At 41.3% G+C, this 26,797-nt stretch overlaps 1 protein-coding gene and 1 non-coding gene across 4 annotated transcripts in view; one reads left to right on the forward strand and one right to left on the reverse strand.

Annotated features, from left to right (window-relative positions):
- LOC126470047 (ecdysone-induced protein 74EF-like) overlaps nt 1-26,797 on the reverse strand; it is a 617,268-nt gene that overhangs the window by 195,514 nt on the left and 394,957 nt on the right. The gene's annotated exons all lie outside the window — the stretch shown is intronic.
- Nucleotides 22,780-22,857, forward strand: Trnav-cac (transfer RNA valine (anticodon CAC)). Its single transcript has one exon. It is a non-coding gene; the product is annotated as a tRNA-Val (tRNA).

A 26,797-nucleotide genomic window follows, 5' to 3' on the forward strand; every position in this document is an offset into this window, starting at 1 on the left:
TACCGCATCTGACTAATGATTAGTTAAAACGAGCAGATGAAGTATGGTACCACTTGTACGCTATTCATTGCATTTAGAAAGATGGAGTGAACAGGCTCCTTGGTAACAGTAGTTCACCACGGCAAAAATGATGCCGAGTTTTGGCGGTCTGTCTTCGGAGAGAAGTCAAACAAAATAATAATAGTGATAACAACAATAAAAAAGATCACCTGTATCAGCGTTTTCTCTTATTTTCTATTTTTAAGAGTGTGTGTGTGTGTCCAAAACCATTCATTTATTCTGCAGTAAAGTTTCGCCGTTGTTGCTATACACTTAACCCCGCAATACAAAGGGGAGGGAGGCGAGAGATAGCATATACCCACCTTCTGAAAATATTTTAATCTAGTCAGTTATTTTATTTTTGTATTTGTGGGGATCCACAGCCTCCAGATGTTTAATAAAAGCAAGTATGGTCCGCTGTAGGCCGTGATGCGATTTTTATTTAATCGTGCGATTAGCTAATTTCGACTAAGCGTCATTGTCAACCATATTTGCAACATCTGTACTTCAAATCATTTTCAAGTCGTTCTTAATCACAAGTAAAAAAAAGCCATATTCCCTCATTTTACGAGTCCGCAACTCGTGGTCGTAGGGTAGCGTTCTCGCTTCCCGCGCCCGGGTTCCCGGGTTCGATTCCCGGCGGGGTCAGGGATTTTCTCTGCCTCGTGATGACTGGGTGTTGTGTGTGATGTCCTTAGGTTAGTTAGGTTTAAGTAGTTCTAAGTTCTAGGGGACTGATGACCATAGCTGTTAAGTCACATAGTGCTCAGAGCCCTCATTTTACGAAAGGATACAAACCACAGTGACACCTTTAAGTGTGTATCCTTTCGTAAAATGACGGAATATTGCTACTTTTTACTTGTAATTACGAATGTCTTGAAAATGACATGAAGCACAGCTGTTACAAATGTGCTTGACAATGACACGTAGTAGAAATTAGTTAAGCGCACGATTAAATAAAAATCGCATTACAGCCTACTACGGACCATTTTTACATTTATTAAACAGTTATTTTATACTTTAATTTTGAAAATATTTTTATTGTTATTACTGAAGTCTTTTAGCAGATTCCATAAATATTTAAAACTTTCATATAAGTTTAACCCAAAAATTTAAGTCTTAGTAGCAGGTGTCACTTACCCCGATAAATTTCATATTCAATATTTTCATGATCAGGATCTTATTTACACATCAATAGCTCTTTAAAAACTATGTTGTAAGTAAAAGTCAATAACAGTTAATGATATTTGCATTTTATAAATGTTTTAGGGTGGGCATAAAGTACTCCCCCCCCCCTTGGTAGTACATGTAATTGAAAGTGTGCTAAAAGATATTTTTATGTTCTGGATCCTACTAACACATCACCGCCTCTTTAAAAAGTGAGTTGTTGATATAAGTGAACTACAATTAACGAATTTTGTTTAATAAATGAAAAGCACCAGTTTGCTTTTCATTTATTATAATCTTGTTCTACCAAGGACCGACGAAAGATTCTGTTAACATGTATTCAGTTTGTTTTAAATTATTTAATAATGGAGATAAAGAACCCCCTTCCTTGATAATGCGCGTTTTCGAAAATGCGTTGGTACTGTTAGGGTTAATGCTGACCCGTAGAAGTGTGCCTTGTATTTAATAGGGAGAAGCTTGTATCTCGCGTGTGCTTTGTAACTTAACAGACGTACTATTTACTAACATAATTCATTATCCAGCAAAATCCTGAACAAGAAAAGGGAACAAATCTAATGGGCTCAACGTTTACTCTTCAGTTTGCGAGAAGATATCACGTCTGTCAATGAAAAGGATCTATCTTTCCATAGTGAGCGAGACTAACCTGTACTACTACACAACGCTTGTTTCAGTGTCTAACCCCAAGGCAATGTCGGAATCGTCAGACGACAAAAACAAAAAAGGAGATGCTGAGTTGATAATTATGTGGGACTAGGATCAAATATGTGCCTGCCCATCTCAAGCGGGTATATTGGCATGTATGGAAGAACGCGTGTATACACAGGCTATTTTCTGTTGATATACAGCAAAGCGTCGGTTTTTTTATTTTTTTAGGATTCCGCGCCTCATTAGTTGAAAACGGAACTTTTATGGGATCATTTCTGTCTGTCTGCCCGTCTGTTAGTCCCCTTTTTCTCAGGAAGGGGTAGAGGTATCAAGTTGCAATTTACGTCCCTTGGTGGTGTAAAAACTTAAACCTCTAGGTCAGTGCAATCAAGAGATACGGCCATTTACGCCACATACCTTGATGCTCGCAAACTAACCCATCACAAACTACAGACGAACTGTCTACGTAATTAAGTTTGTACGGATCCCTCAGCACGCGAGTACTACTCGCAGTTGGCCACTTTTCTTTGTGATAGAACAACATCTTGCGACGATCTGGAGTGAACTGAGATGAAAAACTGTTTATTAAATTTTATAATTACGTTTGCGTAAGTGACCTCATTTCTAGAAGCTGTGTAGGTTCATGTTTCGTTTTTACAACGATATGAATATTCCGACCTATGGGAAGAGGGGTGAAGGGGGATTTACTTCTCACAAAAAACAATATAGATTTTTTGTCACTATTCTAAATAGAACTGGTGACAAAGATGTATTATTCTGCAGCTCTTTAACTGCTTGCTGTTAGTGACGGTAATTTTCGTTGCAGAATTAATTTTATATCAGGCTAAACATCAGGTAAAGACAAAGCGTCTAAATCACGCCTGACGTTTCTGGTATCTATGGGAGCAATACCTCCTCATTAGTTATGTGATCTACCCATCTAGTCTTCAGCATTCTTCTGTAGCACCGCACTTCGAAAGCTTCTATTCTCTTCTTGTCTAATCTATTTATCGGCACGTTTCACTGCCATACTTGGCTACACTCCATGCAAATACTTTCAGAAATGACTTCCTGACACTTAAATATAAACTCGATATTAACAAATTTCTCTTCTTCAGAAACGCTTTCCTTGCCATTGCCAGTCTACATTTTATATCCTCTCTACTTCGACCATTATCAGTTGTTTTGCTCCCCAAATAGCAAAACTCCTTTACTACTTTAAGTGTCTCATTTCCTAATCTAATTCTCTCAACATCACCCGACTTAATTCGACTACATTCCATTATCCTCGTTTTGTTTTTGTTGATGTTCATCTTATATCCTTCTTTCAAGACACTGTCCATTCCGTTCAACTGCTCTTCCAAGTCCTTTGCTGTCTCTGACAGAATTACAATGTCATCGGCGAACCTCAAAGTCTTTATTTCTTCTCCATGGATTTTAATACCTACTCCGAATTTTTCTTTTGTTTCCTTTACTGCTTGCTCAATATACAGATTGAATAACATCGGGGAGAGGCTACAACCCTGTCTCACACCCTTCCCAACCACTGCTTCCCTTTCATGTCCCTCGACTCTTATAACTGCCATCTGGTTTCTGTACAAATTGTAAATAGCCTTTCGCTCCCTGTATTTTACCCCTGCCATCTTCAGACTCTGTAAGAGAGTATTCCAGTCCAGTTAAAAGCTTACTCTAAGTCTACAAATGCTATAAACGTAGGTTTGCCTTTCCTTAATCTATTTTCTAAGTTAAGTCGTAGGGTCAGTATTGCCTCACGTGTTCCAACATTTCTACGGAATCAAAACTGATCTCCATAACAAAACAGAAAAGCGAGTGGTTCTAATGAAATCAAACTTCTGTGGAGCACAGACAGCGGACAGGCCGAACAATGCCGCTCGGCTGACCGTCACAAGTAAAAGGGCCGTATCTGACGATTCGAAAGGGCGACTCTGGCTCAGTCTTCTCGGCGCTACCTACTCGAGGAGTTTCTAGAGCCAGAAAACAGTGACGGGAAACAATAATTGCAAATGAATGAGGCAGTGCGGCCACTGGGGTTTGGCGCGGCGGCGGCCGGCTCGTGCACGCAGGTCCAGATAAGGAATATTTCCGGCGCTGCGCGGCGCGGCGCGGTACTTGTTGTTCACCTTGGTAGGTCACCGCTCCAATGCCCTTGACAGGCTTCCGGGAGAACGCATTGTCTGCGCCGGCGCGGCGTGGCGCGCCAGCCCTCCTCTTCTCTTCTCTTCTCCTCCCTTCTCTCCTCTCCCACCTTCCCACCTCACCACTCCTAGCGTCACGCCGCCTCCCCCCTCGTTCGCTCTTGTCGCCGCTATCCTCCCACCGTCGCCACCTGCCTCGCTTCGCACGTGCACGTACGCGCTTCCGACGCTGATTTCCTAATGACACATGCAAATCGCAGGACCCAGTAAAAGCATCTGCTTGCCGTATGCGCCATCTATGGCGTCCAATCCGGGCGTATTGTTGCACTTACCACTGTCTACGCCTGCCTTAAAATGTCGAGCCTCTGTCGCTAATTCGGGTACAAACGGTACGTTCCACTGAGAAGCAAAATGCCTCTATCGCTGTAGTTCATTTAGAGTAACCGAAGGCGTTCGAAAGCAGTAACTCATACGAACAGTTAATTACTCTTCAGTCGATGTTATGCAGTTACCCTTCAGTCGATGTGAGGCAATTTTCTCAGTTTTCCTCATTTCTTCAGTACGCTAAAAATACAAACAAACACACAAATTAGGACGTAAGAGAAATTCCGACATCAGTTGTAATAGGGCACTTAAAATAAATCTTATGGCGACAAGTGAAAATTTGCGCCGGAGCGAGACTCGAACCCGAATTTTCCGCTTTCCGCGAGCGGTCGCCTTAAATGCTTCGGCTACCGAAGCAAGTTTCCCGACCAACCCAAATTCCCATATACCTAGTGTCTCCCGTCCATGATCCTCCCAGCTCGCAGCCTCACCTAATTTCCAGTAACTCCATAATCAAACAAAGATTTGAAAGCGCATTGATTTCTCTCTCAATAACTAGGCTTCTACTATACATTTACACATGTAGCAACTGTCTGTATCACTTTATATTATTCTTTAAGAAACCGTTTTTGCTTAACCTGCAAATCTGAACTGTTGTGGATTGGCAGGAGAGCCAACACCGTATAATTAGAGGAAGCCGAAAGGCACGCGTTTTAGCTCACGCAGGCTGGCGTGAGGTCTGGAACAGGACAAGGAAATTAGACTTTAGAAAAACGGACGTAGCTGGTGGAATACTTAACTTTAATCCATTAATGATGAGCGTCGCTCTTGACTGTACATAATTCAGTATCAATAGTAACTGGTAATGGCGCCTTGCTAGGTCGTAGCAAATGACGTAGCTGAAGGCTATGCTAACTATCGTCTCGGCAAATGAGAGCGTATTTCGTCAGTGAACCATCGCTAGCAAAGTCGGTTGTACAACTGGGGCGAGTGCTAGGAAGTCTCTCTAGATCTGCCGTGTGGCGGCGCACGGTCTGCAATCACTGATAGTGGCGACACGCGGGTCCGACGTATACTAACGGACCGTGGCCGATTTAAAGGCTACCACCTAGCAAGTGTGGTGTCTGGCGGTGACACCACATTAACAAAATGGAGTTATGAGGTTTTCATCGTCTACCATACCACTGATATATTTATATATGTAGTCTCTCTTCTTTCGGTCATGTCCAAAAATATAAATACATGCTCCTTGACGGCAAATAATAATACCTTCGAGCTGGCCGGGGTGGCCGAGCGGTTCTAGGCGTTACAGTCTGGAACCGCGCGACTACTAAGGTCGCAGGTTCGAATCCTGCCTCGGGCATGGATGTGTGTGGTGTCCTTAGGTTAGTTAGGTTTACGTAGTTCTGAGTTCTAGGGGACTGATGGCCTCAGAAGTCGCATAGTGCTCAGAGCCATTTGAACCATTTTTAATACCTTCGATGCACTCTTCGTTCGACCTCTTGCGGGAATAAAGCGAGACTACTAGCAATGAAGTGTCAGGAGACACTATGTGTTTCGTGTGTGGCATATGGGAATTTGGATTGGGAGGGAAGCGTGCTCGAATAGCTAAAGTAGTTAAGGTGACCGCTCGTGATCAGCGGAAGCCCGGCTTCGAGTCCCAGTCCGGCACAAATTTTCCACTTGTCGCCACTGGACTTATTTCAATGCCCAAATTCAGCTGATCTCGGAATTTTTCTTTCGTCGTCCATATACGGCTGCAGAATCACGGAAAGAGTCTGTTTTTTTTTTCGGACATGTACGAAAGGATATTCTTCAATATTATATTGTGCTTAAAACTGAGATCTGGCTTTATAAACCACCTGCCGTCTATAAACAACACTTGAAAATAAATTTATTAATTGACGATGTACTGCAAAGCAGATGTCACAGAACAACCGAAAATTTTAGTGGACCGTGCTCTGAAGTTTCATGCTGCGTACAGACAGGTTAACTGTAACCGAAATTGAATATATCCATCCTAAGCTACAAATATAAAATCAGTGAACTACAAAATATACCAATAACTGACAAGAAAACTACAAGATCAGTGCACCCGTCAATTCCTTATTTCTCAACGTGAAAGTTGGACAGTTGCAAAGGAAATCTGAAAAGTAAGATCGGTAACATTTAAAACAGAATGGTTTTGAAAATCACGTTGACAGGTAAAATACAAAACGAAAGAACACTAAGTACAACAAATGAGGAATGGTATCTTACTCCGAAGAAAAACAGGCTGGAATGACATGTTCTAAAGCATCCAGAACGGATTAATTGGCAGTAGTGAGACCTATGAACGCCAACAACTGTACAGCACGACAAACGATGAAATAACTACAGAGATAGGTGTTGACATTGGCTGTAGTAAATACACAAAAGGTGGAAGAGCCTGCAGTGGATCAAGAATAACTAGAGGTCAACAACAAACACGACGCAAGGTTGGTGACAAAATCAAGGGGAAAAAACATGTGCAAACAAATGAACAGACTAGAACACACACGCACAAAGCACACTATTACTTTGTTCCGATAAAACAAATCTTGCTCGAAAATTGATGGAGAAGGTATAATTCCCAGATATGTTTGTGCAACTGTAGTTTGACAGTTGATTGTGGATACTGGAAAAAGAGGAGAAAATCAGGTATCTTAGAGGCACAATAAAATGATGATGGATAAAACCAAGGGAACAGCAACAGAAAAGAAGCTTCACAAAGAATAGCAGAAGATTTTACGTTAATTCATCCTCCTACAGTTGGATTTTTGTGAAAGGCACTAAAGGAATAGAGACATCAGATGACCGTAAAACGGAGAAAAAAAGGAACAGAAACGTGCCAGGGAACGTATGAAAGCATGCGTTAACTACGAAATCCATATGAACTACAAATACGCATGATGATATCTTACTCCGCCAGGCGGTAAAGATCAACGTGTTGAGCGCTCCACATTCGATCACCATCACTTAATGCTTACTTACTGCAAGGTGGAAAAGGCAACAGCGAATGGCGTACAGTAACTTGAATGGAGGATTATCTGTTCCGCTTTGATACAAACAAAAGTGTGTCTGTTTTTCCTTGACGTGTTTAGAAGAGAGTCTTTGCTCTTTCGTTTGTCCGTTTGTTATAGAATAAGAGGGCTGTCTGGATTACTTGTCGGCTTCTACATGCGGCCGTTTTGAGTACAAAGAACTATTTTCTGTATCTGAAACCACAAATATATACCATCATAATTGCTGCTTTTTCGCTTAACACCAATTCAAGAGGCACTATAATGCTATTTAAATGAGACACACATTTCTCCTACACGGAGTGCAGTCTTTTCGCAGATAAATGGTTCAAATGGCTCTGAGCACTATGGGACTTAACATCGATGGTCATCAGTCCCCTAGAACTTAGAACTACTTAAACCTAACTAACCTAAGGACATCACATAACACCCAGCCATCACGAGGCAGAGAAAATCCCTAACCCCGCCGGGAATCTTTTCGCAGATAACTTTGATTTTTATACAGAGGTAAATGTGTCATCATTCACAAGACTGATGTTCTGGTTGTACCATTGATTGTCAGCGATCATGGTTCCATAATAGGCGTAACATCACTTCGGATACCATAAGGACCAGGAAAGGGGTCGGTCTCAGCCAGTTCAAGGAACCATTCTTGCATTGGCTCGGAGTAACTTAACGACAATAACGGATATCCTCTGAATATAAATATAGATAATTACGATCAGTCACTTACGAAATATTTGTTTATTTCTATTAACTGGTTTTCGAGCAATTTCAGGCTCAGGTTCAGATGAGGCATTCATAAGTTACATATGTATTTTGGGAAATGTAGGTTGCTTATTGTAGTATTGTGGGTGTTGACAGTCTGTGTTATCACTGCCTGTCGGCCACAGAATTAAACACTGTTCACTATAAACACCGAGTTATTCTTTATAGGGAATAGTGGGAACAGTGCTTAGTTCTCTGGCCGATAGGCAATGAAAATGGGAGCTGCCAGGTGGATATTAAGCACAATACCACCCATACAGCCGCAAGAAACAACCTCCAATTCCCAGCGTCACGCTACAGACATGAATGCGTAAATTTCTGCTTACCTCATCCGAAGATGAGCATGAAAAATATTGTAAACTAGTTAATGGAAATTAAAATAAATGTTTCATAAGTGACTGGTCGCTGTTATCCGTATATTCAGTTTATACAGTCACGGTGTTCTACACTATCTATAACACCGAGGCTTAAACGGATATCTTAAATCAGAATGTTCGGGCTGAGATTCAAACTAAGCTACATCCTGTCCCCCTCTGGTACAAAAAGTTTCAGGAGCCGCTCTGGAACATTTTCCCTGACTCGGTACTTCATTAAATGGAGGACATTGAAAGCCAGATATTCAGAACGTCAGACTGGAAACATGAGCCTCCGAGCTTATGACATTCCGAAGATGATTTCTATTCGTCGGATGTTTTACAGTAGATTTCATCGCCGCTGAATACAGCTGCTGGATGAGGAACGCACTCGTGTACGGTATTATTCGCATTTTAAAGCTCTGAACACGACGAAGCAATGCGACGTGGCAGGATACGTACTGATGCAAAGATTTCATATCCGGCACGAGCGCTGGCTGCGCCAGATTTCCGCAGCCCGGCGAACACGCCACTGGTTACATTTGGCACATCGACGAGCGCTCGCAGACCGCGGCACAAAGCTGTTTCATGCCTTCTATGAAGCTAAAAATAAATTAATAGGTCGCTTCAGTATACGAACAGAACACGGCTCCCCAAATCCTCATTACTCAGGATCGGTTACTAGGTAAAACAGTAGGAAAAGTTGGTCAATGTTTACAAGTTCGAGTTTTCCGCCAGAATTCGAGGTGTATAATTCCGGTAAAGGTGGGTTGGTTTCTCAGATTTGTTAACTGTGTTTCATCCTTCTTATAAATTTAGATAATGCTGAACTCTTTTTGGCGTACAATTATTTCTTTTTCATTCAACTCGCGCAGTTTGTGCGTCGCTCTGAACTCTGGAAGCGGAATTTATGTAATTTGCATAGGTTCTATTGTGTCGAGATCGTGAATGTCATCCCTTCTCGAAACATTAAGATCATTTAAATATTGGATATTCAGTAACTTCACTTCCGAATAACCACTATAACGTACACCAATTTGAAACCGCTCACTGTATTCATACATTGATCTCCCTCTACGGTAAACTTCTATTACGAGCTGTTGTGCCAATGTAAAAGCTCGTATACTTGAAATTTGTACCTTTGCTGCTCTAAATGGCAACTATCAGAGCTGGAGGGACAGGTATTGCGCTGATACAAAGAAGCAGTGCACAGCAACTGTTGCTCGGGTACGGTTTTCAGATAGCTGAGCAGCAAAGAAGTCACATATGAACATTCAAAGCTGTGAGGTTACATACGTGCACTCTGTGTATCATCAAGTCAGTTTCTACGAAAGTTGTTATTCCACCCTGAGAATACTTTAGGAAGACAAATTAACAATATACTAGAACGTAATAAAAATAAATTGTATTGGATCATGCCGTTATCTGTTTTAGAAATAAGGAGAAATAAGAAATTTTATAAGTGGAAAATGACGTTTTGTACAAAATTGTTGGGAAAACATTATTTAACGTGACTAAATTGATTTCAATTAGAAAAAAAAAAGAAATTCAAGTTTCGGAAATCCGTAATAGTTGTCAAACTTTTATTTAGTAAACGAAGTGAAAGTATTAACCTTTGAAAATGCCAAACTTTCTTTAATTTTAAAATTATTAACCTGTTTCCATTGAAAACCATGACACACGTATGTGAACTGAAACGATGAATGACTTTATCACCAAAGTAGATTCCTTGGATGTCCGTAAACTTTTGTCAGTGCTCTAACGAAAGCTAGATTCCGTAGGGAAAGAAGCCACAAGTTGGATTATATCCAGTTTTGAGTATCCCTTGACATGACAGAGATCGTTAATAATTGAGTCATCGATGTCAGCGCCATGTGTATTTACTGTGATCCTCAACGGATGTTGTGTTCACTTGAAAATAATAATTACCCACTTCAGCTATTCTTCTGATTAATCCGTGTTTGCAAAAAAATGAAATATAGGTGGTTACATACTGAAATTTTTAATTTTGAAATGTTGTTTGATTGTCTTTTTTCTTTTGTTCAATGCAGTATCATTTAGGGGAGAGTGTTGTAACTAGAGGGTAGTGTGCCTAGGAACACATTGTGACTTTTGGTCGGACGTGAGTGTAGTGACTGATTTCAGAATCATATGAATAAACGCGCACTACAGACCACCATTAACAGTTTCAGCCACTTCCTGCAGTTTTTGTTGCTGCTGCAGAAGAGGTTGTGTTTTGTGCAGCATTTGTAAAATTTTCGACTTCCATATATTTAAATTCTGTATAATATATTAAAGCTAAATGGAATATATTATTAATTATTCCTCGGGCATGCACCATCTTGTAACTTGAAACAAAAGGTCTTTTACCATGGAACACAGGATATGAATCTCACTAACATCTTAACAATTTTACCTGTCTTGAAAGAGGAACTTGTGTCGGTTTCCAATAGCCTAACATCAAACTATAAATTGTAGCTGGTTTTTGATAATAATTCTTCTTAATTTGATTTCACTGGCTTACTATTGGTCTACAGTAGAGTAATAATGTAACAGACAGACGAATAAACACAGTGCGGACCAGGTCCCTTCGATTGCAACGCTTTTAAATTTCAACAGACTATTTGTTCCTAGGTACATGACCATATTGCACTTCCCCTACTTTTTGTAGCTCTTACATGTCACAACTCTGCCAACCTGCTGTGCGTTTCTCATACAGCATATCGTCTGTAACATGTGTTCCGTTTTTTAACGAGATTTACTTTTGCCGTTATCTAACATTTATATTCTGAAATTGAAATGGCTCTAATGTGAAGATTCGGTAAGTATTAAGAGAGCATAATACGTGTTAACACATTCACTAGCCTCGATTTCCTACTACCTGTATTGAAAACAACCGTCAGCGTACAAGCGAAGCAAAACAGTGCTCTACAGTTGTGTGTTATCGTAGCTCTTTGCAAGTGAGATCAGTTTGTAATGTTTGGGGTGAGACTATATACGAGAAAACGGGGTCGTACAAAATACTACGTAGTTTGTTACCGAATTCTTGTACGAAACCCATCCTCCAATTTTCTGGAATTATTTTCTATTGGTAATCATTACTTGCCTCATCTAGATCTATATTAGGCCACAAAAAGAAGAATAAAATGATGAATATACAGTGGATGAGAGAGATTACCGCTATGAAATGGCTTTAACAAGACCACGGTCGATAACGTTATTTTCGTCGCTAAATTAGGGTTAATTTTCCCTGTCCCTCCACCTACATCTACACAAAGGAGAAAAAAGACGCAGTTGATGTCCTATTACGTATTCTCGATTTTGTCTGTGTCAGATACTACAATGATTTTGTCATAATTTCAAATTATGCCTCACGACCAGTGATTTTTATTACCAATTATTTTTTCCTCTTCGGCGTAACAGACACCGTTGCAGGTAAGGATTGTTATTTTATTTAAATGCACTGAGAAACATGTGGCATTTGTTTCTGTCAATTTGCTGTGGTACAGTTCCCGCAGAATAATGGAAACATCCGAGGGAATTAGCCAGTTGGCTCCTTTCATCAAATGTTTGCGTACCAAGAGAATCTGCAGCGCTGCGCTGTACCCCCAAGGCACCGCTAACCCAGAGACGCAACACTGCACATCATTTGTGAGGTCCTCGTGTATGCAGGTCTGAATACCGCTTACAATGTATTCAGCTGCAATGCAATCATTCAACATCGCAGCAATGTTCTGTAAGTTAAAGTTATCTATAGAGAACATCGCAGTGTTCTGTTTTGTGTTAATGTAGAATTTACTTAGCCAAGTTTGTAGTTGTATTGCTGATCGTTACTGAATACATTTCAGTGTCTACAGGAAAAACATGCGCTGAGGAGCACGCGAAAATGGCACATATCAAACCCCAAAGCACGCCGTTACAAAGCTTCAAGTGCAATAGAGTATACTGGTGGAAGGGGCTATCCCAAGGTGACTAACAAGCGGAGGAAAAGAAAGACTGAGTTTTTAATACGTCTGCTGCAAGACGCCTTCTGCCAAAACATGTTGTTTTCATGAAGGCGTTTTAGTGGAATAAATATTTGACAGTTATTCGACGAGAGAAAGAGAGAGAGAGAGAGAGAGAGAGAGAGAGAGAGAGAGAGAGAGTGAAAAATATCATACGGTCTTGAAAAGGGATTTTCGTGAAGCATTTGGTTTCCTGTGTGAGAGTGCTTAGATTAGACTACACGATTACATGTCTCGCTTTGTTTTGACCTTGGAAGTTAGAGACACAATGTGCAATAGGAAAGTTTTGGGTCCAAAACTAAGGTGTTTCGAATTAAAAAAGTTTGAACTAACAAAACATGATATACGAGTGATTACTGTAACTGGGGGCACTTTTCAGACTTTCGTCTCTACCCAGCTCGATAACAGAGGAGTAATATATTTTCTAATTTTCATTTTTAAATGATGGAATTCATTTTTTTATGTTGCGACACTTTTTTCTGAAATTACAAAATTGCTCTGGAAAACAAAAGTTTTTCCAAATGTAAAAACATGTTCCAAGGCATAACATTGTCATGTACCTAGGAATAAACATGCTACTGAATCTTAAAAGTGTTGCAATCGAGAAAATCTTGTCAGTACTGTATTTAGTCTTTTATCTGTTACATTATTTCTCTACTAAGCAGATGTACTATCAAAAAACCAGTTACACGTTAAATAAACTTTGAAACTGAAATATTGGAAACTAACACATATTTCCATTTTGAAGCAGGTAAAAAATGTTAAGACATCAACGAAACTCATTTAATTTGCAAAAATACTATATTCCATGGTAGAAGTTATTCTTCTGCTTCAAGCTACAAGATGGTGCACGACCGTCTAAGTATGGCTTTACTGACAGCACGTTATATAACTAGTTCAAAAAATATATAGAATTTTACTTGCTGTAAAATCCTGTAACTGAAAAATTATCAATATTTTCCAATTAGCTTTAATATATTATACCGCACTTACATGTGTAGAACTCGAAATATTAACAAATGCTGCACAAAACACAACCTCTTGTGCAGCAACAAAAACTGCTAATGGTGTTCTCTTGTGCGCATTCCTTTATGCGATTCTAAAATAAGTCAATAAATTGAAATACCGACCAAAAACCATCACGTGTTCCTAGGTACACTATCCTCTGGGTATAACACTCTCCCCTACACACATTTTTGTCATTGTTTGTCCATTTGCAAAGGAAAAGTGACTTACACCAGAAACCCAGATATTGTACTAAAATATTAATTATGCCTACAATTTTGGTGTCGCTAAGCTTGTAGCTGGGCAATAAGGGAGACGTGTTTCTCTGTTAAGCCTCTTGCGTCCATACAGAAAGCTTCATGCAAGATACTTTTTTCTTTACTTTCGGACTGAGATACGGTTGCGTGGACACACATTAAATATACCTTCTGTATCTACATAACGAATGTTTTAATCTCCACGTAGTATCTCACAACAATTGTTTAAAATAGCTACTTTATTGAAGCCACGGCTATTAATAAGTCTGCAATGGCTGTTTTATAATATTCATAAACGATACATCTGAGTGAGTCTGCTTGGGTTATGCAACACGTGTCAGACCACCTTTTAGCCCATTATTTGGTACAGAATGTGCGTCCTCTCAAGCTCATGATTGAATTATTCAGATACGATATAAAGTCATAAATATTGATATTCACCGAGGGACTCTTTCCTACAAAACAAAAGCGTTCATATCAAAATTGTTCAGCGCGTGGTGGGAAGTAGGACTATAAAGGTTTATTAACTTATTAACAAAGTAACGTAGCACAAGACCCCATGTTCAAACTGTATTCCAGATGCTATTACAGGGATGAACTATTACTCATTATTTTCAATATAACCTCCACGTCTGTCCATGTATTTGTTCCTCGATACACCAACGCATCGATGACTGCATAAAATAAATCTACGTCACGCATATGTTATGATGGCGTGTTGAAAGCTGAAAGGAATCGCCTTTAAAGAAACAGTGCCATACTGCAGTAAAACAGTATAACTGCTTGTGGAATACCGTTGTACCGTGAGAACTACTCTCGAATATAGCAGAGTAAAAAAAACCAAATTAGTTTACATACATAATCAGATACTTCCGAAAGATAGAATTTAAATACATAGCAATTTTCTGCATTTTCAGCAGGACTTTTAATATGCTTTGGTCATAATTTGAGTCTAATATCACAAGAAGGCGAGCATACACTAACAGAAATTGATTAATGTTATCTGATAATCAGAAATTGGTCTGTTTCCTGCGAGGTACACATAACACACGCTAATTGTAATTACAACGTATTAATTTCCCCAAAGGTGAAGAAGATTCTACGAATAAGAAACATGCATTATTAAACTGTGTCAAACTTGAACTACGCACGTGTATAAGGATCAGTCAAATGAAAACGAGAGACGAAAAACGTAAACTGTTTATTATTTCAAAAGTAATCACTGTTGTTGTTGTGGTCTTCAGTCCAGAGACTGGTTTCATGCAGCTCTCCATGCTACTCTATCCTGTGCAAGCTTCTTCATCAACCAGTATCTACTGCAACCTACATCCTTCTGAACCTGTTTAGTGTATTCATCTCTTGGTCTCCCTCTACGATTTTTACCGTCGACGCTGCCCTCCAATACAAAATTGGTGATCCCTCGATGTCTCAGAATATGCCCTATCAGCCGATCCCTTCATCTAGTCAAGTTGTACCACAAATTTCCCGTCTCTCCAATTCTATTCAATACCTCCTCATTTGTTATGTGATCTACCCATCTAATCTTCAGCATTCTTCTGTAGCACCACATTTCGAAAGCTTCTATTCTCTTCTTCTCTAAACTATTAATCGTCCACGTTTCACTTCCATACATGGCTGCACTGCATACAAATACTTTCAAAAACGACTTCCTGACACCTAAATCTATACTCAATGTTAACAAATTTCTCTTCTTTAGAAACGCTTTCCTTGCCATTGCCATTCTACATCTTATATCCTCTCTACTTCGACCATCATCATTTATTTTGCTCCCCAAATAGCAAAACTCCTTTACTACTTTAAGTGTCTCATTTCCTAATCTAATTCCGGCAGCATCACCCGATTTAATTCGACTACATTCCATTATCCTCGTTTTGATTTTGTTGGTGTTCATCTTATATCCTTCTTTCAAGACACTGTCCATTCCGTTCAACTGCTCTTCCAAGTCCTTTGCTGTCTCTGACGGAATTACAATGTCATCGGCGAACCTCAAAGTCTTTATTTCTTCTCCATGAATTTTAATACCTACTCCGAATTTTTCTTTTGTTTCCTTTACTGCTTGCTCAATATACGGACTGAATAACATGGGGGAGAGGCTACAACCCTGTCTCACTCCCTTCCCAACCGCTGCTTCCCTTTCATGACCCCTCGACTATTATAAATGCCATCTGGTTTCTGTTCAAATTGTAAATAGCCTTTCGCTCCCTGTATTTTACCCCTGCCACCTTTAGAATTTGAAAGAGAGTATTCCAGTCAACATTGTCAAAAGTTTTCTCTAAGTCTACAAATGCTAGAAATGTAGGTTTGCCTTTCCTTAAAATATTTTCTAAGATAAGTCGTAGGGTCAGTATTGCCTCACGTGTTCCAACATTTACACACAACACACAGGTACACATAACACACGCTAATTGTAATTACAGTTTCTCATTTTCCCCAAAGGTGAAGAACATTCTACGAGTAAGAAACATGCATTATTAAACTGTGTAAAACTTGAAATACGCGTGTGTATAAGGATCAGTCAAATGAAAACGAGAGACGGAAAACGTAAACTGTTTATTATTTCAAAAGTAATCACTATAACTATCAATGTATTTATCTCACTGATAAACAAGATTTTCAATGTCTTCATGGAAAATATCTGCGGTAGCCTACGGAACCATGATTGTACTCAGGCATGCACTTCTTCGATCGAAGCAAATCGACGGCCACGAATGTCTTTCGTCAGACCTCCCAATATATGGCAATCGCAGGGGAAAAATCGGGACTGTATGGCGGATGTGTAAGGGATTCCCAGCGAGACTTCTGTAGCGTAGTCGAAACATCACTACCATACACGATCCACATGTTGCAAGGCTGTTTTGACAACGCTGCACAAATTTCGCTGGGAAGTTTTTGCACATCCTCCATCCTCGATCTCTCCCCATACGATTTCCATATTTTTGGACCTCTAAAGAAAGACTTTTTGGCCACCGACCTGCTTCGAGCGAAGGCAACCGCAGACATTTCTTCATGAAGGCATTGAACGTCTTGTCCCACAGTGGGATAAATTTATTAACAGTTATGGCGACTACTTTTGATATAATAAACAGTTTTTCTTATTTTTTCCACCTGTCTCAGTTTCCGTTAACTGCATCTTACGTCACGATGAACTTTGCATGCAGCTCCTTATTATAAACATTAAGAAGTTTAGCTGAAAGTTGATTTCGTATTAGGGCTAAATTTCAGACTGTTGGCGATGCCGGTGGAAGCGCGGTTCTGGTTCTGACTGAGCAAGAACCGGGAACAAACCGGCCTTGCCCTTACGTAAGGAAACATGCGGGCATCAGGAAGACGTAGATTTGGCAAAAATCTCTCAACACAAATCAACATTTCACCACTGGCATTCTGTCGAAACATTAAGAAAAAAAAGTCTTACATGTAATAACTGCCAACCTGAAACGAAGCTGCAACGAAAATTGGGAAAGATACGATCCCAGGAGAAGTAATAAAATGTTTGAACCAAGAAGGACTACGAGAAATACTGAGGTTATGTAACAAAATATAAGACAGCGGTGAATGGCTAGAGGACTTTCTGACAACACTAATGATTCAAGTATCAAAGGGACCAAGCAATGCAGTGATCACAGGACAATTAGCCTCATTTCACATGCAGCCAAAATTGTTTTAATCGTTAATGAAAGATCGGAAAAGGTAATGGAGGAGAATCCGGATGAAGAGGAATTTGGTTTCAGACGAAATACAGGCACAAGAGATGCAATAGGATTTTTGTGAATTTGAAATAGAGGTTTACTGAAAAGGGAAGCGATCTATATTTGTGTTTAATAGAGCTGGAAAAGACATTTGATAATGTGGCTTGGGATGAGCTTGCAACCGTAAAGAGGGAAAAGAGACTGGACTGGAAAACCAGCTGACTTATAAATTAATTATATAATTATATTTAAGTCGAAAAGCTTCAGTGATCGTGAGAGAAGAAAGTCCCAACGGGACAGAACTAGGAAAAGGAGTAAGATAAGGTTGCTGTCTGTCTCCTAGGCCTTTGAATCTATACATACAAAATATGATCGACCACTGTCCACTAGATGACAAAGGATAAAAATTAGAGGAAGAAGGATATAGCATTTGAGGTTTGCAGATGACATGGTCCTTCTAGCAACAAATGAAAGGGAATTACAGTATACCGTGGAACTACTGAAGTGAAGGGAGATATTTATGGAATGAAAATCAATACAAAGAAAATAAAAGTTATGGCACTAGGAGAAAAGAAACGGGTAAAGGTAATGCTGAATGGAGAAGATTAAATATCTCGGAAGCAGGATAGAAACCAACTGGAAGAGCAGCACATAACTTAAAACCAGACTACCGATGGCGAAAAAAGTAGTTTGTAAGAAAAGGTGAGTTTTCTGCAACAACATGGACCAATATTTGAAGAAAAGACCACTAAAATCTTTTGTATGGAGTGGCCTCCGGTAGGGTACTGAAACGTGAACATTGAGGACGAAAGGTAGAACACGGCTGGAGGCTTTTCAGATTTGGACATGGCGGAGGATGGAAAGAATAAGTCATACGGATAGAGTGGAAAATGAAGAGGTACTGGGAAGATTGGAGACCAAAGAAAATTACTGGACCCAATAAAAAGAAGGAAACGAAAGTGAACTGAACGTACAAGAAATAAGGAGAGGCAATCTTAGAGGGGTCTGAAGAAAAAAAGAAGAAGCGAGGGAGGAAGAGATTCCAGATCCTGAATGATGTGATGGGAGGGGGCACATACAGCAACATTAGGAAGCAAGTAATGGATCGCAGGAGATGTAGAAGCAGGGAACCTGCTAATACAGCAGAAGACTGATGATGATGATCTGTAGGTGTATGTCAGTTCCATGCTAACAGATGAAGTACCACGGCCTCCCAGAAGTCGCCTGCTACCAGTATGGCGTTCTTCAATACATAAATATTCCACTGTAACAATAGGGAGGCTGTAATGGCCTGCAGTTTAGGGTGAACTTCCGGCTGCTAAAAGCAATCCTTGGTGATATTTGTTTTATGGGCATTAGGCCGTTGTCCAAGGTATATTTCTCTCCCTGTCGTTTTATCTGTTAATGCAACAGACAGCATCAGAGACTATAAAATTCAAGATGGCAGTTTCATAGTTAAAGAAGCTCAGTAAACCAAAATGTTCGTACGCATCTATGCAGCGGTCGGTTCGTGACGTTCAAACCGAAGACTGTGATCGAACAAAAACAATTTCAACAAAAAAGAAGAAAGACTGAAAAAAGAAAAGTTGAGGGCCTTAGCGCTAAATAAAGCATACTGCGCCAACACGTCCCCAGAACAAGCTCCACAGTAGACGTCGAAGTGACTCTGCGATCAAAGGCTGCGGTCACAGTGGCGCAGATATCGGTGGATTCCGCAGTCTAACGACGTCCACTGGAAAAGTCCCATCTTTTCAGATCAGTTCGTCACAATGTTGTCGATCTCATCGCCCGAACGCACAGACGTCGGACGACAATCGGTGACATTCAAATCAGTTTGTTTTCATCGGTCACATTGGCCAACACAACAAGAAACATGGACTGCGGGAAACTGATATTTTTATTCAGAGATGGGGTTTGTGGCAAGTAGGCAAAATCTGTATCGGAAATTTTAGACGTAAATTATAACTTCAAAAAATTTGGTCTGGTCAGAAGGATGGTGTATCTTACGCTTAAAGCTTCTGTAGTGTATCTCTTTAGGGACAATGTAGGTGGACATTAGCTGTCTATGAATTATTATTACTGCTTACTGACGTTTTTATGTAAGTAAGATGGTCATTTCGTTACAGGAAGTGGTTTGGACATGTGGTGTATGTTTTCCCCTTTTCAGTGCTTTAGGTATTCAGAGCATCTTATTCTAAACTTTATGTCTGGTTTTTACATGATTACTAAATGACAATCATTGAAGGCTAAGTGACGCATGTCTGCACAATTTTCAAACAAATTCAGCAAAACAGTGTTTGTAATCTTGCTTTTCAAGGTCACAACGAATCGTCTCGAGTATGTAATGGAATGTTTCTCCCTTCATCTCATATATTCGTAAAACTTGTCACTAAGCTCATCCACATGCATTCGGCATCATTTCAATAGCAAAAGCCGCTTAGAAAATGTAGTCCATCAACAAAGGAGGTGGCTTACAAAACACTCGTTCGACCTATACTTGAGTATTGCTCATCAGTGTGGGATCCGTACCAGATCGGTCTGACGGAGGAGATAGAGAAGATCCAAAGAAGAGCGGCGCGTTTCGTCACAGGGTTATTTGGTAACCGTGATAGCGTTACGGAGATGTTTAATAAACTCAAGTGGCAGACTCTGCAAGAGAGGCGCTCTGCATCGCGGTGTAGCTTGCTCGCCAGGTTTCGAGAGGGTGCGTTTCTGGATGAGGTATCGAATATATTGCTTCCCCCTACTTATACCTCCCGAGGAGATCACGAATGTAAAATTAGAGAGATTAGAGCGCGCACGGAGGCTTTAAGACAGTCGTTCTTCCCGCGAACCATACGCGACTGGAACAGGAAAGGGAGGTAATGACAGTGGCACGTAAAGTGCCCTCCGCCACACACCGTTGGGTGGCTTGCGGAGTATAAATGTAGATGTAGTAGATGTAGATGTAGCACTTGTCTCCAAGCTCAGAAGCGCTGCCGTATCCACCTTACACTTGGAGGTTGAAACCAAAACGACTTCATACGTAAAATAGATCCTAATCTAAACTAACCCGACCGTCTTGACCGTGCCAAAAACTATCGAAGGAGATTGGACGCTTTGTGACCAAGCTGTCGGCTGATGTTATCGGGCGACCTCTGGCGACGGCGTCTGACGATCCTTGTCGTTGTCACTGTGAACTCAGCCTAAGACTGTGGTATGATGGCGTCATGAAACGATCGTTGCTTGGAAACGTATCACATTTTGTCTTGCTAATCATGTTTAACTTTGAAACAGCTACCTGAATCTTTATAGACTCTGATTTTAACTCCAACGTTGTAAGACGAAACGTCAGGTAGAGGATCATGCTTTGGATCACGGCCTAATACCCATAAAAAAAAAAAAAAAAATGCGAAGTACACAAACATGGGCCCTGAAAGCCTGCACTCTATGTTATTTAAGGATAACTCTTATAACAATTGCAATTTTCCTAACTTAACCACCCGTTTTTTTTTTAAGTGTCAACTTGAAGCTAAAAATGATTTTCTTTTTGTTTGCAAAATCTGTCTCCGTGAGCTAGGCAGCCAGAGACCGAAAACTTAGTCGTGCGTATTGAGTATAACTTTCTGTTTGAGGGCATTTCTCGTAAAGTAAAGAGGGAAAGGGACGAGCGTGGGGTGTGAGACAGTAAGCGGTTGGTGCAGCGAGGTTTCCGGGGCGGCAGAGCGTCTCTGCGCTGCAAGTGCAGCCGCAGCCGGGCCGACCCTGGCGGCAGACATTGACTCTGGCGAGGAATGTAGCCTTGGTTGACCGGAAGACGATGGGGCTAGAGTTGGGAGCGCCAGTTGCTGCTGCAACGCCTTTTTCTCGCCCGCTCGCCCACACGCGCGCCTTCTGTCCAACTTAACAGTTTCCGGATCTCGGAACAGCACTTTCCTGTTCGCGACGCGGCCGTTTTGGAGCGTTCTCCGGCGAATATACTCGGCACTCCGAAGACATCTGGCGGTAAACAGGACTGCGGAATATAGCGGCCACGAGCTGCACTCGCAAATTTCACAGCTTAAATTCGCACTATAAGATAAATCCTCTTCTGGCAAATCTTAGGTTAGGTTATCTCTGCGCCGCAGCAAAGTCACTTGTTTTTCGTTGATATATTAAGTTAATGAATCCAAATGACCTAATCCAAGCTACCACATCGCTCAACCACTGTATCACCGTCCTGGCTACGTGAATAATGAATCTATTGTACTAACGATAGCTATTAAGTATTAGCGTCACCTTATTCTCGCCTCTGGTAAATACACTTGTTCGGTGTTCACTCAAATGGCGTTCAGTAAAATTCCTTAAAATGCAATTCTTTATGATGCGAACTGCTGCGAAATATGCGTGACAGTACCCTACGCATTTATGTGCAATAGTTATTTGACCGTACCTGCGCAAAAATGTCATTAAATTATTTGCGGCTTTAGACTATCCGAATAGAGGACCATATTATTCCTACTGAATTCAATGTTGAGTAAGGATAGCGCTCCGGATCTTAGTTACACATATGCAGCTTTCAGGAACCTGAATGATAATTCCAGGAAGACGAAAGTAGGCAGCTCCTGCAACTAAGCACGCGCGGATAAGAATGATCTGCAGAGTGGTAACTTTAACGTATGTGTCTGTTTCCCTAGGTTAACTAATAAAGTTCATCTTCACTCTGATATCACGACCGCTGTTTCTGTCTTGGGATTATAAAACAGTCGTCGCTGGGTTTATGAACTACTGAACGTTATTTTATTTCCGTGTTGATACTGAGTGCTATTATCACGTTTCTGCCCACCACTTGGCAGCTAAGCCAAATATGGCTTCAGTGCTACGCCTTTAGCCGTCACTTTTCAGGGTTCCCACACGTGTTAGTGACGGTTCACACCCGTATCCTTGTGCCTGCTGTGCGCTGCATGTAGAGCAAACTTCCGGTGGAACCACTCATAAATTAAATGACTCAACATGAGGGCAGAATAGGTGACGGACAAAATCAAGGGCGTATTGAATGTTCCACAGAAGGCGACGAAGCTGCCAGTATGATCGCTCACTCAGAGCGAAGAAGATATCTGCTAGTATGAGGTTATTTCCAGCACAAAACAAAAGAAGACAAAGAGTTTCGGCACACGAATTTGATATACACAAGAATAGAGAACAAGACGTGTACATGGAAACTCTAGGCTGCTGTAGACAGGCGTTGGGTGTTTCGTGAAAATAAATGTAGAAACAGAAAAGTATTCAATGATACACTGCCTGTAAACAAAAATGAAGCACCCAAAAGACGTAGGCCGAGCGAGGTGGCGCAGTGGTTAGCACACTGGACTCACATTCGGGAGGACGACGGTTCAATCCCGTCTCCGGCCATCCTGATTTAGGTTTTCCGTGATTTCCCTAAATCGCTTCAGGCAAATGCCGGGATGGTTCCTTTGAAAGGACACGGCCGATTTCCTTCCCCATCCTTCCCTCACCCGAGCTTGCGCTCCGTCTCTAATGACCTCGTTGTCGACGGGACGTTAAACACTAATATCCTCCTCCTCCTCCTCCTCCTCCAAAAGACGTAGCCGGCCGCTGTTGCCGAGCGGTTCTGGGTGCTTCAGTCCGGAACCGCGCGACTGTTACTGTCGCAGGTTCGAATCCTGCCTCGGCCATGGATGTATGTGGTGTCCTTAGGTTTAAGTATTTCTAAGTCTAGGGGACTGATGACCTAAGATGTTAAGTCCCATAGTGCTCAGAATCATATGAACCAACCAAAGGCCTTGGTCGAATGACAATGTAACTTCGCAGTCGAACACATGATAGGCATGTATGTAAAGGACTGAAGTTGCACTTCTTTGTGACAGGTAGCATGCCAACCAGAGTGCGTTAGTATTGCAGGTATCTAATGGCGTTACCAGGCCTTATAGGGTATATAAAGGATGTGAACAGCATCAGATGTTGAGTGATCACTGTGCAGGACACGGAGACTACGATATACGCACCCGACAGAGTTGGAAAACGGCCTCATTGAGGGTCTCCATTTCGCCATCTGATCGAATCGTGCAATATCCAGATCTGTGGGGCATTTGGGTATGACAGTGGCCCTATGTTGGACTGCATGGGAGCGTGACAGCAGGCATCCTCGACGTCACGGTTCCGGTCGACCACATCTGACCATCACGACGGTGGATCGGCGTATTATGCACCAAGCACATCGTAACACCTTCACGTCTGCGCCAACCATCCGAGAACAAGTAATCGACTCCCTGCGACGTTCTGTGTCATCCCGCACCACTGGTGAGAGACTAGCAGCAGGCAGAATAGGGAATTACCGTCCCATGCGTAGGCTGCCGTTAACACCACAACGCAATCGGCTGCGTTTGTTGTTGTGTTGTGCCCGAGAAGCATGGACTGTTAACGAATGGCGACACATTGCGTTCAGCGAGGAATCACGGTTCTGCACTACCCAGGATAGAGATCGTCGACGAGTATGGCGGCAGCCTGGAAAGCGGTCCGATTCTGCCAATGTTTAGGAGAGGCACAGTGGTGTTAATCCTGACGTCATGGTATGGAGAGCCATCTGGTTTGACTTCAGGTCACGCCTGGTAGTGACTGAGGGAACTATGACGGCACGATGATGCGTCACGAAAATACTGCGAGTCTGGAACCGCGTGACCACTACGGTCGCAGGTTCGAATCCTGCCTCGGGCATGGATGTGTGTGATGTCCTTAGGTTAGTTAGGTTTAAGTAGTTCTAAGTTCTAGGGGACTGATGACCACAGTAGTTAAGTCCCATAGTGCTCAGAGCCATTTTAGCCAAATACTGCGTCCTCAAGTGTTACCTATCATATGACAGTATCTTTCAAGAGGACTGTACTCGTCCACTCACAGCACTTCTCTTTCTTAACTATAAGTGTGGTCTTGTGGTACTCCCGTAGCCAGCAAAATCCCCAGATACAACATGTAGCTAGAATGTCAACTCCGTCCTAGTATCAGTATCCAGGATATCAAGGACCAGTTACAAGTTGTGAGCAGCTTTCCTAACGAGAAGATACTACTGCTTTATAATCGCCTTCCAAACCGAATCAGAAATGCATCCAGGCCAGAAAAGATGTAACATCATACTGATAAGTGGGTTCGTACCGCCAAGTTTCTGTCAATTTGACTGGATTTTGTAACCACTGCAATTACATCACATACTCTTTCAAACCTTGAAGTTTAGTTTGGTTTTCTCCTACCCTGCCGGGTGCTTCAAATGGTTCAAATGGCTCTAAGCACTATGGGACTTAACATTTGAGGTCATCAGTCCCCTGAACTTAGAACCACTTAAACCTAACTAACCTAACGACATCACACACATCCATGCCCGAGGCAGGATTCGAACCTGCGACCGTAGCAGCAGCACGGTTCCAAACTGAAGCGCCTAGAACCGCTCGGCCACAGCGGCCGGCCCGGGTGCTTCAATTGTTTTCTCAGGCAGTGTATTTTCAAGACACTAAACATCGAACGTAGTGATAATTACTGTAGGTCGGAGGCATGGAGTGAGATTATATATCCAAACATTAGACTGAAAATGGTGAGCGCTCAGAAATATAAGAAATGGGAAGGTATAACGACATTGCAAACTAAATGCAGGACTGATGAAAGGCACCAGGATACAGGACTGAAACTGATTCTTTAAAGCGCCATCAGCCATCCAGAAGGAAAAGAGAGTCTCACAAACAGAAACAACTGTTCAGTGATCAAAGGAAGAAGGAAAATAATGATAAACCGGCACCACCTTTCCATGACACCTCCTCAAATTCCTGTAGAACGTAATAAGATGATGACGAACGTATTACAATTACTTTCATAACTATTTATTAAGTATCGAATAACAAGGATCTCGTTTCTGAAGGGAGGTTAGGGTTAAACACATCTGTCTGTATAGACGAAACATAAGTTTAGACAGGGCAAGCGTGGGGAGGAGAACCGACCGTTGCTTTTCAAAGGCATCAACGCGGGATTAATCTGAAGTGTTTTCGGGAATGTCCGAGAAACCTAAATCTGGATGACTGGACAGCTATTTGAATTTGAATCATGTCCCCCCCTCTCACCCTGCATGTTGATACAGTGCCCTATTCACTGATAAATTATAACACCCAACGAGAAACATATTGACCATGTAAGGAGCGGTTCGTCATAGTAGTACTGAAAATCTATGAAAGTAATCACAGGAAATACGCCTGTGAATGTTCAAATCATCTATAACTTGTCGTGCGAATAAATAGCGCGAAAGTATTAGGAAAAGTCAGAAAGGAATGCGGTGTTGTCTGCAGCATCAAGTAAACGGAGAATTATACGAAGCGGCACAACAGTCCCAATTCTAGTCTTAATAGTAAGAATACTGTCAATAATAAACAGGGTCGGCTCCTTGAACGAGCCCACGGTGATTATCTTCATTATCGCTCTTTAATTCTCCTTCATACATTTCGCAAAAAAAAGAAAGCATGTCTGGGTGTGCTTGAAATAGCCTGACGCTTACCAAAGGCAACCTTTAAAAAATGTCAGGTAATTGCCACTCAGCCAAAACTAATAAAGATGAAGACCAGCGAATTCAACCCCTTTCTGGAAGGTATCCAGTTAGCACAAATTAAGAGCTACAAATACGCGGGAGTGTTCTCTGAAAGGATAGCTGTGTAAAGCAGAAAACTTCCAACAGAAAGCAGAAAGCCCCATATTTTCGCGGGAATTGACGTTTCATTGGTGTAATTACGAAGTCTCTTGGGAAATAAATGTAATAGCAATCCACATACAGCTCTTAGCTGTTCTTGCTTATTTATTGATGCTGTGTGTCTATTTAAATGGAAGTAAGTCTAAAATTCACCCACAGATATAAAGTTGTTTAGACGAACATCTCGGAATACGAAGATGGGGGATAAGAAGAATCTTTTATCTACAGGGCTGGCAATGATTTTGCACGATAACTCAGACTGATATACAACGCTATTTGCCGAGATTCTATTACGCCAGATCAGCAATGGAATATTTCGACAGATGATTGGAGGGGAAAAATTCAGGAGGAAGATTCAGTAAAAGTAGACTGAATATTAGAGATCAGATGTCTATAGGGGACTGACATTGTACGACCCCAATAAAGATTATACGACGGAAATGAAATTATCAATACTTAATGTGTAAATCATGTGACTAGGAGTTGTAGTAGGAGGCTGATCATATCCAAGAATTTGTGAGCATACTTTATCAATAAATGTCTAGAATTCGGGACTTGGCTTAAAATTTGCATGACTTACTATCAGCACCCCATGACTAATCTATGTTCTTCTTT

The sequence above is a fragment of the Schistocerca serialis genome, chromosome 3 (genome assembly GCF_023864345.2).
Source record: "Schistocerca serialis cubense isolate TAMUIC-IGC-003099 chromosome 3, iqSchSeri2.2, whole genome shotgun sequence".
NCBI lineage: Eukaryota > Metazoa > Arthropoda > Insecta > Orthoptera > Acrididae > Schistocerca > Schistocerca serialis.